The 21471-nt window shown below is 39.1% G+C and overlaps 1 protein-coding gene across 2 annotated transcripts in view; it reads left to right on the top strand.

The window, feature by feature from the left end:
• Positions 1 to 1757: 1757 nt before the first annotated feature.
• HAPLN1 (hyaluronan and proteoglycan link protein 1) overlaps positions 1758 to 21471 on the top strand; it is an 84102-nt gene continuing 64388 nt past the window's right edge. The window contains exons 1-2 of one of the 2 annotated variants that reach the window (XM_075592592.1): positions 1758 to 2267; positions 5822 to 5995. The gene's annotated coding sequence lies outside the window, so the exon portion shown is untranslated. The remainder of the gene's footprint in view (positions 2268 to 5821; positions 5996 to 21471) is intronic. The other variant, XM_075592582.1, reaches the window with a different exon arrangement.

Here is a 21471-nt window from a genome sequence, read left to right as displayed (position 1 = left end):
TGAGAATCTAGTTTTCTTTTCCATCTGTGAATTTTGCGATGATTTTCCAAATGTTTCTTTTATTTAAACATCGCCTTATAGGCGTTACACAGCCTGCTGTATAAAATCGTTTCTTTTCAGTGAAGAAAAAAAAAACGTGTTACTGCAACTGTGTCATCCACGCGAAGGTTCAGCCCAGGGAAAAAGGGCTATATTCATCAGAGGTCTCCTTTCTTAGGAAACAAAAACAATCACGTAATGTTGTGTACATTAGAAAGGGAATGGGGAATATAGTGCGTTTCCATTTGCTTTCCAGTGGGACTTCTCCTCGTCTAGTCCTGTGGGACATTAGCTCGTTATCTGGGACAATAGCGTCACCTAGTGCTCATATAATAGAGCGGTTCATCCCTTCCTGCCCAATCAGTTCATCACGTTTACCCCCAATGAGCATGAGCTGGACACTTTGAAACGTAATTCTTTGAGTGATGTATAAGACTTTTTTCTTCTTGAAATCCATTGCTATATGGCTGAAACTTCTAGTAACAGATGAGTTCATTTAAAGAAGCTATGTACAAAAAAAAAAAAACAGTCTGACGTGATAAATGATATTGTGTGTGGTTCCTATAAAGTCATACCTGGATCCATGGAGATTGAGCCCTTTCCTGCCAAAGGGACCTGAAATCAACGCCTTCTTATATTCACCAACAGCATTCATCTATATTTTAGTACTTTTTATATTAAAATATAACTACAAATACAATCACAAAAAAACAGTACCACGGTGTTTGCGTGTCGGATTTTGGAGTAGATTTGGTATAAAATACACTCTACGAAGCAGCAAATCTTTATTCTCAGAGAGTCAACACATCTATCACTGGGAGCTTTTCATTGATCCCTCCAGCTGCATACGGGTTAAGTGAAACATTTTAAAGTGTGCAATATATACTGTAAGTGGATTCAAGCCCAGATCAAAACTAGTGCAATGCAAGGAAATCCCCCTCTGGCACCTGGAGCTCTTGGTGCCCTAAGCAGACTTCGCGTGTTTATTATCTCAGCACCGTCTGCAAGTTGCTGCAGTGTGAATAAATCCAGAGGGTTTTGTAACTTTCCGTCCAGGAGGGGAAAGGAGGGTTGGGGGGAGGGTGATTAATTGTAATTAAAATAAAATGAAGGGATCTAAAACAAATGGGAAAAGACATCATATTTCCAGCATCCTCGAGAGGAAAAGGTGCCAGGAAGTCCAGCGGTTTTTGCAACATCAGCATCCAAACGAGAATTATCCCGAGATAATAAAAGCTGTAAAAACAACGTCCTTACTCCTGAAACTAGTTTGAGTGTTCTGAGTGTTCACCCACTGGCTGCCTTTTGCTCTTATGTTTTAACAAATGCTCCTCTTTGTTGCCATTTTTTTCTTAGTTCAATCCACCTCACGTCTTAACTGACTAGGTGCACAGGCTTCACTTCATCAAAAGTAGCTCTGTTATTGAAATATGAAGCTATTTCCTATCCAAGAAAACTGTTTTCCTGAGACCAGCCATCAATGGCCCCAATATGCTCTGCTGTGGTATAATGCTAGCTTGTTCTGTAGGGTTTGGTGGCTGCTGCTGTCCTCAGCCATCCTCGTCTTCTGGTTCCCTGTGTGTTCCCATCTGCTTCTAATTTTGTCCCGTGGTGAATATGTATTCCCAAATCCCAACCCCTCCCACTCCCATGTCACCCAAACCCTCTACACACTATATATTCATTCGGGTTATACAGTACTGTGAGCCTGTGGTGCATTGTTGAAACAAAAAAAAGGCAATGTGCCCTCATTGCATTCATATTAATATTGTTATACTGTATCTCCAGGGTCTGCAAACTACATACTGAATCACCCTGAAGCTGGCATCTTTGTGGGTTTCATTGTGCAAAGAGAAGGTATGCAGGACTAAGGGGATGTGGCATATCCCAGAAGAAGTAGAACTTTGCTACTTTGGGGTACCGCTTGGGACAACGAAGCTGTGGAACTTCTGCTGGAGGTTGGTTGTGTTAGCAGCGGATTGAGAAGGACACACCGTGTTGCTGTCCTCAGCACCGTGCAGGGAGTGGGGAGCTAGTTTGGAGAGTTCTAACCTGGAGAAACTGAATGCTGGGCTGTAATTAACAGATCTTGGAGGCGTATTTAGTTTATGACGTGTTACTTTCCCTTTCCTCCCGATGAGAAAGTGGCTCTCATTTCCCAAGATCAGGACCTCTGCCATCCAGACAGCCGCAAAGACACATTCTGGACATAGAGACAACTTAACAAGGTGAGCATCTGTTCTGTGAAAAAAGATACTTTATTTTCCCTCCTTCCACCAGCAGCAGAGAACACCCCGGGAATGGTATAGACAACACTTACAACTTTTTACAAATTTTCATGTTTTATCATTTTATTTTGAACGCTATTTAACTATGTCAAGTAGATCAGTGGAATTAGGTGCATAGATTTGAATCAAATACGTTAAATGTCAATTGTATGCAGAAAGAGTAGCAACTGTGTTAAGATATCACAGATAGATGTTCAGTTGTTAAATTATTGGTATTGTTACAACAGGTGTAAAGCTACGTGATACATTTGACCTGTATTACATTTCTCATCTTTGAAATGCAGAGGTAATATTACTTTCCTGGCTGTGTCACAGCCATTAGAGATTGGCAGATGTTTTACCTGTTGAAAAAGTGAGTGTAGGACAGAGTTGGACCGAATGTGTAGTTTTATAAGTCACTGTAAGGCCCTCATTTTGTTACCAGTTACCTTGTCAATGACATAATTAAGAATGAAGTTAAAATATATAGCCCTTGTACTGTGTGTGTTTATGGGGTTTAAAAATGTATTTTGTAATACTGCAGTTAATTCACGGAGTCCTTCAGAATGAACATGAATGCCTTTCAACATTAAGCAGTACTGAGCATAACCCAGTCTTAACTCATGCCAATATTATTTTTCTTAGATAATTAGATGCATAAGTTAGATTTATTTTGCTCTCTTTAAACAATTGGCAATTGTTGTGCTGTAACTTTTTGCTTGCATTTCTATGAAGGAATGTAGGTATACACACTGAATCCATTACACAATTAGACAGGGATAATATCTATAGACATATTTATTTGCATCCTCAATTACTATATTATTTTACTATGCTAAACACCATTATTGTCCCCCAGCAACAACTTCAGCTTAGGATCTCATTGCTCACTCAATGCTTTATAAACCTTTAGAACAGCAAAAAAAAGTATATTAGCAAAGATGCTTCCTTGTTCCAGTGGGAGCTGATATAACACAGTCAACATTTTAACCTGGGCGATCCTCTGCAGAGTATTAATACCTTTTAATATAAGAAAAAAATGACAACTTTAAAATGCTAGAAATATGTAGAAATTCTCAGTATTATTATTTAGTGTAATATGTTAATTTCCAGGAATAGATGTAATGAATGTTTCTGGCAATCATGAACATTTTAAATTGAGTGAGATATACTAAAATATTAAAACAACTTGTTGCAAAGTATGATGTAAGATGAACATATTTTAGAGCAATAAATAATGCTATGTACTAACTGATCTATTATTTCTAATTGCTTAGCGTTCTGTATCTTTAGTAAATACCAATGTATAATTGCCCAGAGATCAAACACCTAACTGTTTGCTGTGGTTGGACCTGATACAATTCCTTTTCTAAATGCAGCTCTTCTCAGATTAGATGTTGGTTGCATGAATGTACATTCCTGTGTCACTGAAATAATACACAGTGGGGCCAATACATATGGGAATTTTCAGTGTGGAAAGTGTGTCTGTACATGTTCCAATATGATGTCATGAAGTCAAACAGACCTTTGAGTGTATTTTTGGCACAGGAAGCGAGGACTACTTGAAAAAAAAAACAAGACAAAATTAATTTTGAAAGTGTACAAGAATATTGATCCAATGAGACAGAAAACTGCAGTATTTATTTTCTTAGTAAAGTTTGCAGAGAATTTAAACCATACTACAGTAAACTTAGGAACAACATGTACTGTAACACAAGACATATGTAAGGTACTCTTTATGGCGTGGCATATCTTACTTTAAAAAAAATTGTACTATGTGCATTATTGTGAGTTCATCAGTACCAATAGGAATTATTAAATCAAAGTTTCATATTTGTGAAAAACAAAAACTAACTCTCTCACAAAAGGATATTAATGACCATTATCATAGGTATAGGACCAAACCATCGCTCTCTATTAATAAAATACCTCAAGTACTTCCATTACACATGTATTTATAATGCCAGCATGCTGATTATATATTGTAACCGCAAAATTATCCTGTTACCTACATTAACACCTAACACTGGAGGCCTCTTACACAAATGAGATTTTTTGTTACTCACGGCTGGAGGATATCACATGAAGCGGGATGATGGGCATCAGAAGATCTATTATTGGCAGCTCACTAAATTACTTTTAGTAATTTGACAGTATATTTATGTATTGAATAGTTCTGCATACCGTGAAATCTTTATTATGTATTGCTTTATTCTTTGTTGTTTTAACCTTTATTGATTTTTGTCGGCCTTTCTATATCATCCAACAATATGATTGTTATTGTCAATGGGAGTACCAATTGGTTAGAAGCTGTATGCCATTTTAAATAATAGGAAAAATGGGTATAAAAAAAGGATAAAATGTACAGAATAAAAAAAAGTATATGGTTTAAGGCTCAAGGGCCACCAACTGGTCAAATTTTAAGGATATCCCTGCTTCAGCACTGGTGGCTTAATCAATGGCTCAGTCAACTGATTCAACTCAGTCAATGACTGCGCCACCTGTGTTGAAACAGGGATATCCTTAAAACCTGACCTGTTGGTGGCCCTTGAGGACAGGAGTTGGCCGCCCCTGGTTTAACGAAACCAGTTTGAGGAAAGTTTTTAAGTATACTGTAACAAGTAATGTGGACTGAGGGAGGAGAAAAGAAGGAAAAAGGCAATCCACTGTTTCAGGTCTAAACAGGACTGAGTACTGTAAAAGGCGCTGATGTTGGGGAATGATGTGCAGAATGAACCCTGAAGAAAATCATGGAAATGTATTAGGAAGTCCGTACAAAGAGAGCACACAATAATGCAAAGATGATAATGGGATATTAAATCATTATATCTTTTTATATCTGAGAAACCAATTTGACGACATGTTATATATCTTTACTCACAGCATTTTATCAAATTACCATGAGAAAAATGGAATACATTTCTGTGAATGATATTGAGTTTTAAGGACAATAATAACAAAAGGGTTAAAGATAAAATGATGCAATATTGCTAATGTTGAACCGTTGATCTTTTGATAATTGTGATGTTACACATATTAAGATATAAAAGTTTTCTATAAAAAAAAGTAAATATTACAAAATAATCCCTTTAAAGTGATTTTGAGATTGTCTTTTGAATTTTGTTTAACCAGCAATTTGTTTTTTTATCTTTGAAATTTTGTTTACTTGATGTTTAATACCAAATTACACATTGGAAAAAGCCACAGAACACATTTTTGAACGGTTTTGAAATATTATACTGGAATGCAAAAAATAGATACAACGCTAAATATATGCATAGTTTTACATAGGTCCTATACAAAATTACAGTGAATTAGCATATTCATACTTCTGCCTACAGCATTGCTACTGATATTTGTAGTCTTCAGACTACAACATGATAGATATATGCAAATTATGATAAGGCAACATTAATATATGGAAAGATATTGGTGATGAATATAATGAATATTCTTCATTTTTGTTCAGACTCTGGATGAAATGTAAAGATAATTAATGATTTCACTTTTTTCAGATACTACATCTTGAATATACTGCAACGTTTTTGCTGCCAGTTACATTTCACAAATACTGAAATGCTATTTTAAAAAATGCCATCTATGGATTACAGTGATCTTCTGTTACTCCTGAGGAATTATTAGACATTCTGACTCCACACTTACTGTAACATACAGTCTCACTTGAAAAGGTAGCTTGTAATTTGTAAGCAACAAAATGTTCTCTGGTATAAAAAAAATAAAAGTCTGAATGTACTTAAGGCTTCAATCAGTGGCGTTAAAGGAGGATTGGAGGAAACAGCTGGCTAAACAAATATTAGGTGTAGAGTGGATGCAATGGTATAAATTAATAATGTAGCTCTTTATTTACTCGATGAATGGGAGGTTTTGTAAAAGAAGGGTGAAATAAATATGGTTACTGTGTGCCACCTAGTGGTTATTGCAATGAAACTATTAGTTTGGTCTTAAAAAAAAAAACCCACATCTGTAAAGAATTCAAATGAACTTCATCCCATTTTAGTATGAGCAACCCACTTTTTATAAGGTAATGTTTAAATAAAAGGCTGGTACAAGTGAAACTGTAAAATGCAGAAATGCCAACTGTAACATTCCTGGTGCTTTACTCATTTCTATAAACTGTGATTTGAAATGAATCATCCAGACGAAAATATCCATCGTTTATAATAAATGAATAATGGATATCATTTTATTATACGCTTGAACTTACATGACCTTTCCAACTTGGATTTTATTGATGTGTTTGAGCATACTTAGAGTAAAAGGGTATTTGCTCTAACGTTACAGTTCTGTCTGCTCTATCCAGAAGGAAAGGGTATTTCATTCGTTTTTCAGTTTAATACTAATCACATTTTGCTGTGTGTAAATATCAATATTTTAATTGGAAAATGCTGATAAATAAACTTTGTGGTGACATTTGGATTATCTTAAAGGCACTTTACAATTGAAGCAGCATTCTTTCCTCATTTAGGGATAGCGTCACAAAGCTCTGTTAAATCAGGGCTTATTATATGACTTTACTTAAAACAAGAATTAACATTATGTTTCCTGAATTAACATTGTATCCACCAGCTAATTACATGCAAAAACATGTCCAAACTAAATGTCATGACCATAGACTTAATGTCACATCACTGTAGCATAACGTTGCTCAGACCCTGAAAAACATCTTTATCTCTAGAGTAGAAAGTGAGGAGGGGAGAAGGAAATAGCCCTGTGTTGGTTTAATGATGCCTGAGTGTGGTTACACCCATCCAGACTCTGTCAAAGGCTTATTTCAGAGTCTGGATGGAAGTGACGTCAAGCTTAACTATGACTTAACTAAGGTAACGTTATGTACCTGCATTAACCTTAATAGACTTTAGTGGACAGGCAATGCTTTGTATGTTTGTAAATAATTTTCTTGTCATTATCACTAACATATTTTATAGTTAACCCCTTCAGTGCATTGTATATCATGAACTGACACCACGGAGGCCTTTATAGTGCACATTGTATATCCTGCACTGCTTGCCCTGCTGCACATGACAGGGCTATAAATCGGCCTTATTGGAAGTGCTGGTGAGGTGAATTAACTCATATCACTAAAAGTGATCTGAGTTATTTCAATGTAAAACAAAGAAAGAAAGAAAATACATTGTAACCCTCTTTCCTGCTGACTAGACAGGCTACTGATGCTGTATATACCTGCTGGCTCACCGAGATCTGAGCCTCCGCTAACTGGGAGCCTGGGGCAACAATAGTAAATGGCAGCGCCTCCACTTGCCCAGGATCCCCTAGATGTGAGATTCCCCTGGACAAGAACAATAATAACAAACCACAAGTATATGTAACAGTTTGTATATATATATATATATATATATATATATATATAATCAAAAAATAAATAGATGATACCGTTCTGTGGCTAACGAAATGCTTTTATTTGTGCAAGCTTTCGAATAAAAGCATTTCGTTAGCCACAGAACGGTATCATCTATTTATTTTTTGATTATTGAAGCTCGGCTAACACGGTACTGATACCTCTACATGTATATATATATATATATATATATATATATATATATATATACATATATATATATATATATATATATATATATATATATATATATATATATATATATATATTGGGCCTAATAACACATATGAATGAAATAACATTAGCGAACATACACACTTATATGGCAGTTATAAGCTTGAATGACATATACACATATAAGAATGATATAGCTGTATACCAGTTGTTCAGAGTGCACCCACTGTGCAAGTGTCGCTTCCCCACCACTGTGTGCACCCCCCAACATGTCCAATGTACTGGACCAGACCCGTGGTCACTTAACCTTTAGTGTCCCCAAGAAATCCACCTCCCAAGGCGGGATCAGCGTCTGTAGGTACCGGTGTTGGTGCACTTTATAATAATACCTGCCGGGCGCTCCAGCACCCGGTCGCTGGTACTTCGAAAAGGATCCGCAGATCCAGCGTCGTCTCTCACGAGTAGTTCCTCACTGTCAGGGAGGTCTCTCACGAGTCTTGACTAGACAATGCAGTCTGATCCCAAACTACAGATCACCTTGTAGCTCAGGAAGATGCTGTGTCCCTGACTGCTACTATCAGTAAATGGTAAAGTCCCTATCTAGGCTGTTGCCTGCAGTACCACAAGCTGGTGGTGACTCAGGGCCTGCGCTGGGGCCTAGGGGAATATCCTGGCCTATGCAGAGGGTCCCTGACCCCCTGCACTATGCACCTCCTCTCCCCTTGAGGCTCATGGGACTTGTAGTCCCACACAGAGCCTTCCCTGGTAATGGCCACCGCTGGGGATGCTCCTATCTAAAATGGCCGCCTCTCCTGTATCACTGCGCATGCGCAACTCTATCTGTTGGGGCCACCGCTACTACTGGGCTACTACGCATGCACGAATCGCGCATAACGAGGCGGCGCAGAAGACAATACCCCCGGGAGTCCCTGGCGCCGCTGCCGCCCCGGCAGCTCCCACTAGCCCCAGGGTAAGAAGGGGTGGTACCGGAGGACCTGGCTACAACATTATAAACTGAGAATACCTCCTCCTTCCCTCCCTTTCATTTTGTTTGTCCCCCTGTGGCTTTTGAGTGGGATGTACTTTGGAAAGATATGCACCATCATGTTTTTTTGGGGGGGGAGGAATACAATACTAGTATTCTATTAAACACCATTGTTTGTTTCTTATATAAATACGTTTACATTTATTTTGTTGATCTTCAATGTGTGTGGTCACTCAAACCCCCAAATAAAGAGGGGGTTCTACATCATTTTTATATCAGAGGTTATTTCAATAATCCCATTCCCATGATAATTACAAGTGATGATCATGGAGTGTACCCGTTCCTATTGCACAAAATAGGGCTGTGGCCCTATACTCACTTTTCACAAAGGTCATGATAATATTATTAGGGCACTTCCAATATTATTATTAAAGAGAAGATTCAATCAATAGTTACATTTTGGTGGGTTACCTAAGAAAACCCATATTTCTGATTATCAGAAGTAGTGCTCATCCACTTTTCACACTGCACTAAGCATGCTACAGTATGTACTGATGGCGGAGTTACTCCTTCATTACTCTTTGCGATGATGAGTAGTTAGTATGCGTACTGTAATATTTAGATTACTTTGGTGTTGAGGGTGACAAGGACACTATTTTAATTATAAGAATGTATTTATAAGAATGTATGGGTACCATTAATTGATAGAGAGTAAAGTCCCCGTCAATCATGAGTACTTCTACATTTGTTGAAGTAGAATTGTTCCTGAGGTGTTTGTGAAAATAAACTTTAAAACTCATGTTGCATATACAATGTATTTCAGCACATGTTTATTCCCACAAATATAGAGTGAGCCTTGATTGACTTTGGTAGTATCGCGTATCATTTAACATAACCACCATATTTGCAAGACTAAAATTGTGCCTGGCAGGTAGCATCAAAATACACCCACAAGCTACTGTAGAAGCATACAGTAACACTAAATTTAAATTGTATCTGTTATCGAAAGGGACTATCAATATAGTTACCTTTATATCAAAATTTAAAGTAACTTGTTTGAATATTCCACTATATGTCTGCTTTCAGAAAATATAGGTTGTGTCTGTGTGTATTGCTGTTGAGTTACTGTAAGGACTTTAATGCTGCTTTGGAAGCCACCACCATTTTTTCATGTAAAAACATTTATAAAGCAAAATGAAAATGTATTCAGTGTTACATATTGTAAATGTAGACGAAATGTGATTTCTTTATGGTGTTTAATGTGGCTCATCCAGACAAAATGCGGCTATCCATATTACATACTGCATTGCAAAGTTTGAGAAAAGGATCAGAATTTTCTACATAACCATATATGCATATGGAGTCAATGCCCATTTAAATGTCACCTTTTGATATACAGTACTACATGGATTGAACACACCAACACTGACCTAGAAATCACAGTTTAAAAATGATATTGCAATAATGTGAACAGTCCATTAGTCCCTTAGGTCAGGGGTGCGCAAACATTTTTGGTTCCGCCCTCCTGCCTGCTTTTCCCCCCCTGCACGCGCCCTCCCCCCACCCCCTTACCTTTACTCCGGTGTTTTCTGATGTCACTATGTCATGTGATGTCGTGTTTCTATGGCAATGTGATGTTATATGACCCCACGGAGTCATTTGATGTCACGTTGCCATGGCAATGCATCGCCACAAACCGCCGGAGACCTGATAAGTGACATACACAGGCTGCCTGTCCACTCGGCGCCCCCATCTTAATGGAGGCAGCTGCAGGAGGAAGGGGGTCCTTCCGGAGGCTGCCTGCCCACTGCCTGTCCGCTGGGTGCCGCCATCTTACCAGGGACAGCAGGAGGAGGAGGGTCCTTCCGGGGGATGCCCAGCCCACTGCCTGTCCCATGGCGCTTAAGATGTGGTGTGGGAGAGGCGGCTGGAGGCGGCGGCAGTCCCCCCCCCCTGCGCGGAGCTGTGTTGGCGGCGACACTACCCGCATGCTGCTGCTGGCCGGGGCTCGGGTTAATCTGGTGGATTCCCTGGGGGGAGGTGAGCTGGCGGGGTCATGGGGGGGAGCCGGAGGGGAGGTGAGCTGGGTGAAGAGGAGTGTGTGTGTGTGTATGTGTGTGTGTGTGTTGGGTGAGGCCGAGGGGGAAGGTGAGCTGCGGGTGAGGAGAAGAGAGTGGCAGTTGGGTGACGTTATAGAGCCACCAATCTGATTGGCCAGAGGCTGAGGATCAATCAGATTCACTGCATCTAGCACCAGACTCACAAATTTCAATTTTATTATATATAGATAATTCAGTGGGAATACTTGTATGCTATAGGTTTTTTGTCTTGCCAGGTATGTCAACATCTGAAATGAGTGTACATTGATGAGAAAAAAATATCAAGACCACTAGTTTGAACAAAGATGTCTATAGATAAATATTTTGTGTGGAAACACATTATCCATGTCTAAATACCCTGTGGTGTATACTCTCAGAAAATTTATACTATCTTTGGGGCATTTTTATGCTAGAGGGTAGTTTCGCTTTGTCAGTGGTGGTGAGCAGAGTGTGCATTTAGCCACTAAAAACCCAGGTTTGAAGAGCCTTACACAGTCTTACTAATTTGGGGCCTGTATTTGGCAAAACAGTATGTAAACCTATACATATCTGATATCAGGCTAGTCCTTTCCCTTATTGCACTTAGATGGTACTGTATGAAACATTTTGATGGAAATTATTTATTAATTTTAAATAAAGGTACAGTTTTCATAATGATTCTCAGATAGACATTTTATGGCTAAAAACATGTAACACATATTTAAATTGTTTGGAGCATATGATTTCAGAAAATATATACTTTCATGGGGGGGCGGGGCATTCCAATGATGGTGTGCACTTTTGCATTCAGCGTTGATATTTCTAGTCATACATTTACATTGTTGTGAACAAAGATCTCTGGGAAGACATTTTTGGGGAAAGACATGCCGCCCATGTTTGATTTTTTTGGGGGGTATGTACTGTACTTCCTGAAAATTTATATGATGGATAATGATGGAATGAACCTTTTACATTATGTCTGGAAAAATGCAGACAGCTGCACGTCTTGTGAATTTGGGGGCTGTATTGGTATAAAAAAAACAAAAAAAAAAACATGTAAAACTATACATATACTGTATAGTATCAGTGTAATAAGGGGACACAGGGTGACAATATTTAGTATTTATTTCAATTAAAGAAATGCATTTTTAGAGATATGTGGGACAATATTATGAAAAAAAGTAAATTTTTGTATATTTTTTATATTTCTGACATCATATTTTTGTCGCTTGATATGCAAGGCACCTGGGACAGATACCAATGAAAAACGTCATTATTGCAGAGAAAAAAAACAATTTATAGTATACAAACCAAATTGCTCACAGAAATCATACTTGTACAAATGTAGAGCACAAGCTTTAACATTTGTTTACTCTGGAAGTGGCAGAAACCCTTGGCACTGAAAGTGTAAAGCTACGCGAGAAAACATGGTTGAACATTATGTTATTTGAAGATACACTGTTACAATATAAATATAGGAGGGGAAGGGGGAGAGAAGTGGAGAGGGAAGCTCTTGCTACAGTCTAGTAGTAGTGGCCTTTTCTAGTACAGTCAGTCCTCGTTATACAACGCTTCGATTTAAAACGAATGGCTTATCCAACGCTATGAAATGCATACCTATGTTCATTTTTACAATGCCAAAACGGCTTATCCAACGCTCTTACAACACTTTGCAAAGTTGTTTATGTATATATAATATATATAATATACTATTATACTATATAATATATATTATATTATAATATTTTATGTTTATATTATATATAATACAGTATATACACTATATAATTTATGTGTGTGCTGCATATCTTATTGTCTGCATAAAATATTTGGTGTATTTTAGTGTTAAAAATGCCTTCAGGAACGGAACCTTTCATTTAAACTGTGTTCCTATGTGAAAACGTGTTTCGCTTTAAGACGTTTCGCTATCCAACGCCATTTTGAGTAACGCATTGTGTCGGATAACCGAGGACTGCCTGTAGTCTTGACAAGTTTGCTGCTATCTCATACGGTTTGGCATGTTCCTATCGAACAGGTTGTAAGTTGAGTTATCCCAGTATTCATAAAGAATCTGAAGCCCTCTCAAACCATGCGATAGGAAAATGCCCAAACCGTACAGGACAGCAGCGATGAGATCTCAGCTTCACTCAAAGTTCTCCCCCATTCGATCTGGCCCAGCTGCATATAGAGCTGCACAGATAGAGAGGCCTCTCCCTGCACATATCTCACAAGCGATCGCACAGTTTTTCTAAAATAAATTATACTGATGTATGTGAGCAGGGGTCACTGGACCAAAACCGAGTTGATTTCAGATCTGGGGACTCCCTGCTTCCCGACATACAGGCCCAGATATGGGGTGCCAGTATCAACTATGCGTTTAAACGTGACGTGACGTGGGACATTTAAACATTTGCATGGGGATACCGGCACCCCGTAACTGGGCCTCTATCTCGGGAAGCAGGGGGTCCCCAGACATGAAATCAATGCGGTTCTGCTCCGGAGACCCCCTGCTCAATCACACTAGTATTAAAATTAAATTAAAAACAGCTTAATTACCTTAGCGGATAGCCTCTAAGGCAATGAAGGGGTTAAACTTGAATATCCTTTTTATTGGGGGCAAAGGGGGTGGATGGAGGGGGTGGATGGAGGAGGTGGATAAAAAGGGTAATAGCCCAAGGGTGGGTGTTTAGGCCTGCCTGGAAGGTTGCAGGAGGAATTAACCCCTTTACTACCATAGCAGTGGGAAACGCTATGGTAATAAAGGGGTTAACCAGTCCCGCTACCCACCTGATAGGCCTAAACACCCACCCTTGGGGCAACTACCCCCTTCACCCAATCCCTCTACCCCAGTAAACATAAAAAAACACAACAACCCTGATACCCACCTCTTCTACCCCCAACAATCCCCCTCAACACATACAGTACAGTAATAGGCAAAAATACTATTATCCAGATACGGATAATAGCTCATTTGCCCATTCTAAATAAAACATTAGCCAGAATAAATAAAGTAAATAAAACTTGCACTTACCCCTGCTAGGATGAAGGACATCCTGATAATCACCCTCCGTATCTATGTCCTCCATTGGCGGGAACAGAACAATAAAATATACATTCTAATGGTCCTTAACCCCTTAATCACCTTAGAGGTTAATAACCGCTATAATAATTAAGGGGTAAACTCCCCTCTCCTGCTACCCACCCAGGAGGCATAACCATCCACCCCGGGGCCACTATCCCCATCCTCTATCCATTGATTGGCACAGTGGTACATCGATAAGCCACTATAGCAGTCAATGGGTAACCTAAAAAAAATCAACAGGACCAAACAAAATAAATATAAAATAAAATAAATACCCAAGCACCTAAACACCAAAAGAATAAAATAACTAAAAAGCCTAAACACATCAATAAAATTAATCAAATGCCAAAACAGCAAAAGGATAAAATTAAGCTAACACCAAAACAACAGAATTATTAAATTAATCAAACACCTAACCACAAGACCAATAAAAGACATCTAATCCTTAACAAACAGAACAATTAAATTACACTCCTAAACAATCCGAAAATGTAATTAAAAAAAGCCCTACAACTACATAACAATTAGCTCAAAACAATAAACAGAAACAGAAAACATTACAATTAATTAAAAACAAGCATTTGTCAAAAAATGCATTGTGTATCACTGTATTTATCTATACCCTAAAGGGGCACAGATAAATACATTAACAGTCAATGGGCAATCAAAAACAATAAAAAGGAAAAACTATAATATAAAACCTGAAAAATAAAAATTACATACATTCAATATTTTTCTTACCTTTAGAAGTCTTCACCCTCCGAATCTCAGCGTATCAGGAAGCTCTCGACAAAAGAAGCCATCCTCAGACATCCTTAGTGGTCAGGTAAAAAAAATTATTTCTTCTATCTTCTTTTCTTCCACCTTCAATCTTCTTTCTTTGTAATCCATGTAAACCCATGTTAAATCCAAAATGGATGCTGACTCATCGGCATCTTAAGCTAAAATTAGACGGAGCTGGCCTTATATAAAGCCCGTGATGTCACATTTTATGAACAGATGGTACAGGTCAAATCCTATTGGATGCTGTAACGTGACCGGCTTTTACATTTTTTTTAAGGATGTGACGTGATCTCCAGGGAGGTACGTCACATCCTTAAAACCACATGGCTGACATCACATGATACTACAGCCACTGGGATTGAAGACAATCCCATTGTTCCTGTACCATGTGATATGTTCCATTTATTAAAAGGATGTGACATAATCCCTTATAGTGATATAACATCCTTTTAATAAATGGAACATATCACATGGTACAGGAAACAATGGGATTGTCTTCAATACCATTGGCTGAATGTGCCATGTGATGTCAGCCATGTGGTTTTAAGGATCTGAAGTACCTCTCTCGGAGATGACGTCACATCCATACATTTTTTTTAAAAGCCGGTCACATGTTACAGCATCCCAGCGGATTGGACCTGCACCAACTGACCATAAAATGTGACATCACAGGCCTTATATAAGGCCTGTTCAGTCTCATTTTAGATTAAGATGCCGACGAGTCAACATCCATTTTGGATTTAACATGAGGTTTATTGGATTACAAGTAAAAAAGAGTAAGAAAAGAAGAAAATAATGCAAGAAGAAGAAGATGGAAGAAGATGAAAGAAGATGGAAGAAAGAAGATTTTTTTTACGTGATGCTGATGATTGTGGAGGTTTGCGGCGGATTGCGGAAGATGACGTCGCGGGTCGAGAGCTTCCTGATATGCTGAGATTCGGAGGGTGAAGATTTCTAAACGTAAGAAAAATATTGAATGTATTTCATTTTTATTATTCAGGTTTTTTTTATTGTATTTGTTTCTTTTTATGTTTTTGATTGTCCATTGATTGCTAATGTATTTATATGTGTCACATTAGGGTATAGATAAATACAGTGACAGGCAATGCATTTTTTGGCAAATGCTTGTTTTTAATTAAGTGTTATTTTTTCTATTTCTGTTGATTGTTTTGACTAAATTGTTATGTAGTTGTAGGGCCTGTTTTTATTACATTTTAGGATTGGTTACAGGTTTAATTTCTTTAATTGTTCTGTTGTTTAGGCTTTTTAGTTCTTTTATTCTTGTGGTGTTTAGGTGCTTGGGTATTTCTGTTATTGTTGTGTATTATTGGGCCTGTTGATTTTTTTTTGGTTGCTCATTGACTGACATAGTAGCTTATCATGCCCATATTTATGGGCATGATGTACCACTGTGCCAATCAATGGCTTTAGTGTGGGGATAGTGACCCCGGGGTGGGTGGTTAGCCCTCTCGGGTGGGTTGTGGGGGAGGAAGGTTAACCCCTTAATTACTATACTGGTTACTAATCTCTAAGGTGATTACGGGGTTAGTGACCATTAGATTGTATTTTTTATTGTACTGTTGCTGCCCACAGAGGACAAGGATTTGGAGGGTGGTGATGAGGATGCTCTGGAGTAAGTAGAAGTTTTATTTACTTTATGCTGACTAATGTTTTATTTATAATGGGCAAACGTGGGTAGCGGGATGGGGGAAGGTGGCATTTAGCCCTTGGTGGGTGTTTATACTTACCGGGTGAGCAGCGGGAGGGGTTAACCCTTTCATTACCTTAGTGTTATTAACCGCTAAGGTAATGAAGGGGTTAACTCAACCCACAACTCACCCGCAAGCTCCCCTCCCCCAAACAGGTCAGGTTTTCAGGATATCCCAGCTTCAGCACGGTGGTTCAATCAGAGGCTCAGTCAACTTTGCTGAAGCAGAGACTCATTCAACCACCTGTGCTGAAGCAGGGATATCCTCAAAACCTGACAATGAAACCACTAGTGAAAAAGGTAGAAACTGTGTTACCAGCCTGCGTGCTTTCATTTGTTGTCTCCTATAAAAGATATGTACTGCTATGTGAAACTGCATGTCAGTCTTTTGTGTTTAATGAAGCTGAATACAGTACTTTGCAGAACGTAAATAATACATAATATCAAAACAGTATTGAAAATGTATATGAGTTGCCTTAAAGAGATTCTGAAAAACAATGTGTAATGTTTTTTTTTTAATATTGCGTTGTTATGACAAAATCAATTTGATTGGATGTATCTGCAGGAATCTTACCAGTAAGCTCATTTTCCATGCCGATAGCATTCAGCAAGTATAACATCATGTTTTTCAAATTGGATTTAATTACTACAACACAATGGAAATTTTGACCACAATCAATTACATTGAAAAATAATTTCAAAGGAATAATTGCATTGTATAAAAACATAATTCCTTCTGATGGCAGCCTTAGTTATGTTAACACATTTTCTCTGGGGAGCTACAACATAGTTCTAATTGGCTATTAGCTTGATGCATGAGAAAAGTTTTCATTAATTAACAAAAAAGTATGAGATATTAACAATACAAGGTCGGATGACCCAGAGTGAGATTGTCATTTTTGCAGTGCCTGAAATTCTCTTGTGCATCCTGAATACCTGAGATGTATAAAACTGTTATTTCCATGTTATCAAGGCTAATGCCTTGGCAAAAAAACAACAACAACCTATATCTGTAGATTCTGCAAAGTCAGTATACCAATGTGGTTATGGCGTGTAAGCACTCATTCAAGTCAGACAGTAATCCATTCTCAACGTATAAAAGAAGCCTTCTTGATTCATTGGGCTCATAATCCCAAGGCGATATTTAACAAGTACAGTAGTTCTGTCCTACTGTATGTGCTTTCACAGTCCCAGGCCCGCTATTCACTCCATCCTGGGCTTTGATGCTGTGGGGCCTATTCATTAAATGGTGATATTGCCAATGCCAAATTGTCCGAAAACAACATGCACTGGCACGTGATATAAAAATCTGCTGTTTTCACCGTGTTCATTTAGAATTATGTATGCATCGTCTGTTACTTTTCTGCCTCTCTCTCCTCCCCTCTCCAGCAACAGCCCTAGTACGCCTGCTGGAGAAAGGTGATGTTTTAGGCCATGACTTTTTGAGTGAAATGCAATCTCACCGTTTATTAAACAGTCTGAAAATATGTAATTTTCTGTATTGGCCTCATTTGCATTAAAAAAAAATCTAGGTTGCATGGAATTGCACAGCCGGAACCAAATTGTGTCAAAACAAACTTGTTTTCTCATGCATGAAATGCTTAATGAATATAGTGAAAAACGAATTTGTGAAAATAGCCCATTTTAGCATGTTAATGCCACTATTGCAGTATGTTGACTAGGCCCCAGTGTATTCTTTGCAACTCAGTATTTGAAAATGTATGTGTAGAAAGAAGAGAGATTTTACAACAGTTTATTAAAAATACACTGATTTTTTTTAGTGATAAGTGATATATTAATCGGTTTTTTTTTGTAGGGGGAGGATGGAAAAGAGTTTCACTTTATGGTCAGAGGCAACACTGAGTATGATGCTTATGTTTTTATTTTCCTTTTCCAAGATGTTTAATTTACTCAGTGGATGTATTGCCCTGTTTCTTACCTAAAGATAGAACCATTCCCAGCATAATTGGGTATTCAGCTCTAAACCTTTGAATTGCCTGCTGAATATACACATGGTTAGTAAATCCATCAGGTATATCCACTGTATTTTTCAACATACAGAGATTATGGCTGCTCAAGTACCAGACCAATATTCAATAAGTATAAGTAAATATAGACAGCCTTCAATGAAGAAGTGGGTGACAAGGTCATATGACCCTGACAAGGTCATGAGTGAATCCTGCTTTTCAGTGAGCAGCTTGCAGATATTAGCAACCAGTCAAATATTCCCTGAAGGCAAGGGTGTGTGAACAACTCCACAACACCCCAATTCTCATTGGGAATATCTCGCAATTCTTCAATAAGATAACGTGTACTCACAGTCTCTTCCTCTGAATATTCTTATCACTCACCCACTTCATGAATCTGTATGGAGCCGTGACAGCTGCTAATAACAAGATCCAAGGTAGTTGCAACAGAAAAGCAGTGCACAGCCAAAAGGTAGTCCAGATCCAAATAAATAGAAAAATGTCCTTTATTAATTAAAAAGGCATGCTGCGTGTTTTGAACACCTGGTGCTTTATCAAGGAGGTGTACAAAACGCGCAGGAGGTTTTTTTTACTTCCTTTCAGCATGTCTTTTTTTAATAATAAAGGATATTTTTCTCTTTATCTGGACCCTGACTCCCTTTTGGCTGTGTGCTGCTCCTCTGTTGCAACAACCTTATATCCAGTGTATTAGAAAGTATATCTCAAAACTATTTGTTTATACGGCTCAACCTGAAAACAACATGAATAAGCTTTTAAAAAGATTAAATGAAAGATTGAAATAATAGAAATGCTACATTGAACACACCTCTAAACATATATGTATCTTTCTGTTTACTTTCCAGCCCCAGTTCATAGCTCAGTTCATATCCCAAGTTCATAGCTCAGTTCATATCCCAAAACAAAGATGGAACTGCTTATTTTCTGCCATTGGGCGGCTGAGAGGCTGATGGACTCCAATGAGCCTATTGTTACACTAGCACCTCCCCAGTGATATACCTACAGTGTTTGTGTCACTTTACACTCATACATGCTCATTTTGAGTGTATGTGTCACTATTAATATAGCGAACAATTGTAACATGGTCGTGGGAGGGAGCAGTTGTTTTAGAAGCTCCCTTCCTCCTAGTAGGCTCAATTTCTATTTTTGTTGGGTTACCCAGCCCGGTCATTACCCCCTCCAGGGGTATTGGCTCTACTATTAAGTAGTGCTTCATATTTGAAACCCACTATGAACGGGGAGTTTTTTAATACCCTATATTTTATTGTTACTTTACTATTAAAATTGCTTTATTAATTAAGACATCATATCATTCACCACTAGTGGATGCTCTTAGTTCCATGCTTCTAGTTACACTAATATTCACTATTTCATCTATTGATACTGAGGGGTCTATGCAGTAAGCAGCGAAAAAATGCATTAGCCAGTTTTGCAATTAGCCATGTTTTTGGCGTGTTAAACGCGCTGTATGCTGTAAGGGCCGAATCCCTGGCGAATGAATGCGCCACCACCATTTGATAAAATGGCTAGTAACCGGTGGCGAGACGGCTGCCTGTAGAGAAGCTGCCGAGAAGCCGTCCCCTGTCGAGATATGTCTAGAGCAGAAAGAGATCCACCGTTCTCTCTGCGCAAACATTGGCATATTATAAATTATTTTATAAACCCTTTTTATTCATAGTGAACATGTGCAGGGGGTCTCCGGAGCTGAACCGCATTGGTTTAAGGTCCGGGGACCCCCTGCTTCCCGAGATACAGGCCCCTTTATGAGGTGCCGGTATCCCTCTGCATTTAAGGGTCCCGATCACGTGACCGCGGAATGTAAAGAAAGCAGAGGGATATCGACACCCCATACAGGGGCCTGTATCTCGGGAAGCAGGGGGTCCCCGGACCTAAAACCAAAGCGCTTCAGCTCCAGAGTCCCTCTGCACATCTACACTATGAATAAAACACACATCTCAATAAACACTCGTTCCTTACCTTTGCGGCTATCTGCTATGGTAACGAAGCAGCATGAATATATTTTTAATAATACTGTACAGTGAGCAGGGGGTCCCCTGAGCTGAACCGCATTGCTTTGTGGACCAGGGACTCCCTGCTTCCCGAGTTACAGGCCCCGGTATGTGTGATCGGGTGGGCAGTGTCGCCGCCATGTTTATAGCGTCCCATACACTACGTGCCCGCAATAAATATGGCGTCGACACTGTAACCGATGCCCCAAATCGGGGCCTGTAACTCGGGGTCTCTGAGCCACAAATCAATGTGGTTCAGCTCAGGGGACCCCCTGCTCCCGCACAATATTATTAAAATACATTAATGCTGCTTCATTACCATAGCGGATAGCCACTAAGGCAATGAAGGGGTTAACGCATAATAGTATGTGTAACGAGTTTTCCCCCCCCAATCGCAGATTATTCTGTGGGTGCGGAGAAACATATGTTGTTACCAGGTGTGTGGTGCGTTACCTGTTGGCTCACAGGAGGGCTGAGCTTCCGCCATGGGGAACCTGGGGCAACTATGATATTATGAGTAACCACTTACTCGGTGCAGCGCCTCCACCTGCGATGGCTCCCACCATAGGGGGAGTGGTTCCTCGCAGGACACATACAAATAACCAATACACAGTGATGTATAATACCTAGTGACTTTACTAACATGCAAGACAACATATACCATAATAACCATGCAATACCATAATAACCTGTGTCCCTCTCTAGAGGAGACACTTACTGCGTCGCGCAGGACGCTTCCCCAACACCAGGTAATCCCACCCAGTGTCCATTAACCCCCACCCAATGTCCCGCACTCTTGGAGAGAACGGGGGTGACTGCGCAGTCACTATTAAACTAATGGAACGTTGGTGCACTTGTTTACTTAATAGTACCTGCCCGAGCACTCCCGTGCTCAGATCTCCAACTGGCTTCACAAAGGATCCGGCGACCGAAGACACCGGAACCACCTCCAGGACGATCCCACCCGGAGGACTGCTGCAGCCA

The sequence above is a fragment of the Ascaphus truei genome, chromosome 1 (assembly GCF_040206685.1).
Source record: "Ascaphus truei isolate aAscTru1 chromosome 1, aAscTru1.hap1, whole genome shotgun sequence".
Taxonomy (NCBI): domain Eukaryota; kingdom Metazoa; phylum Chordata; class Amphibia; order Anura; family Ascaphidae; genus Ascaphus; species Ascaphus truei.
Note: the sequence above shows the minus strand (reverse complement) of the source record. Positions and strands in the feature narration are given on the sequence as shown.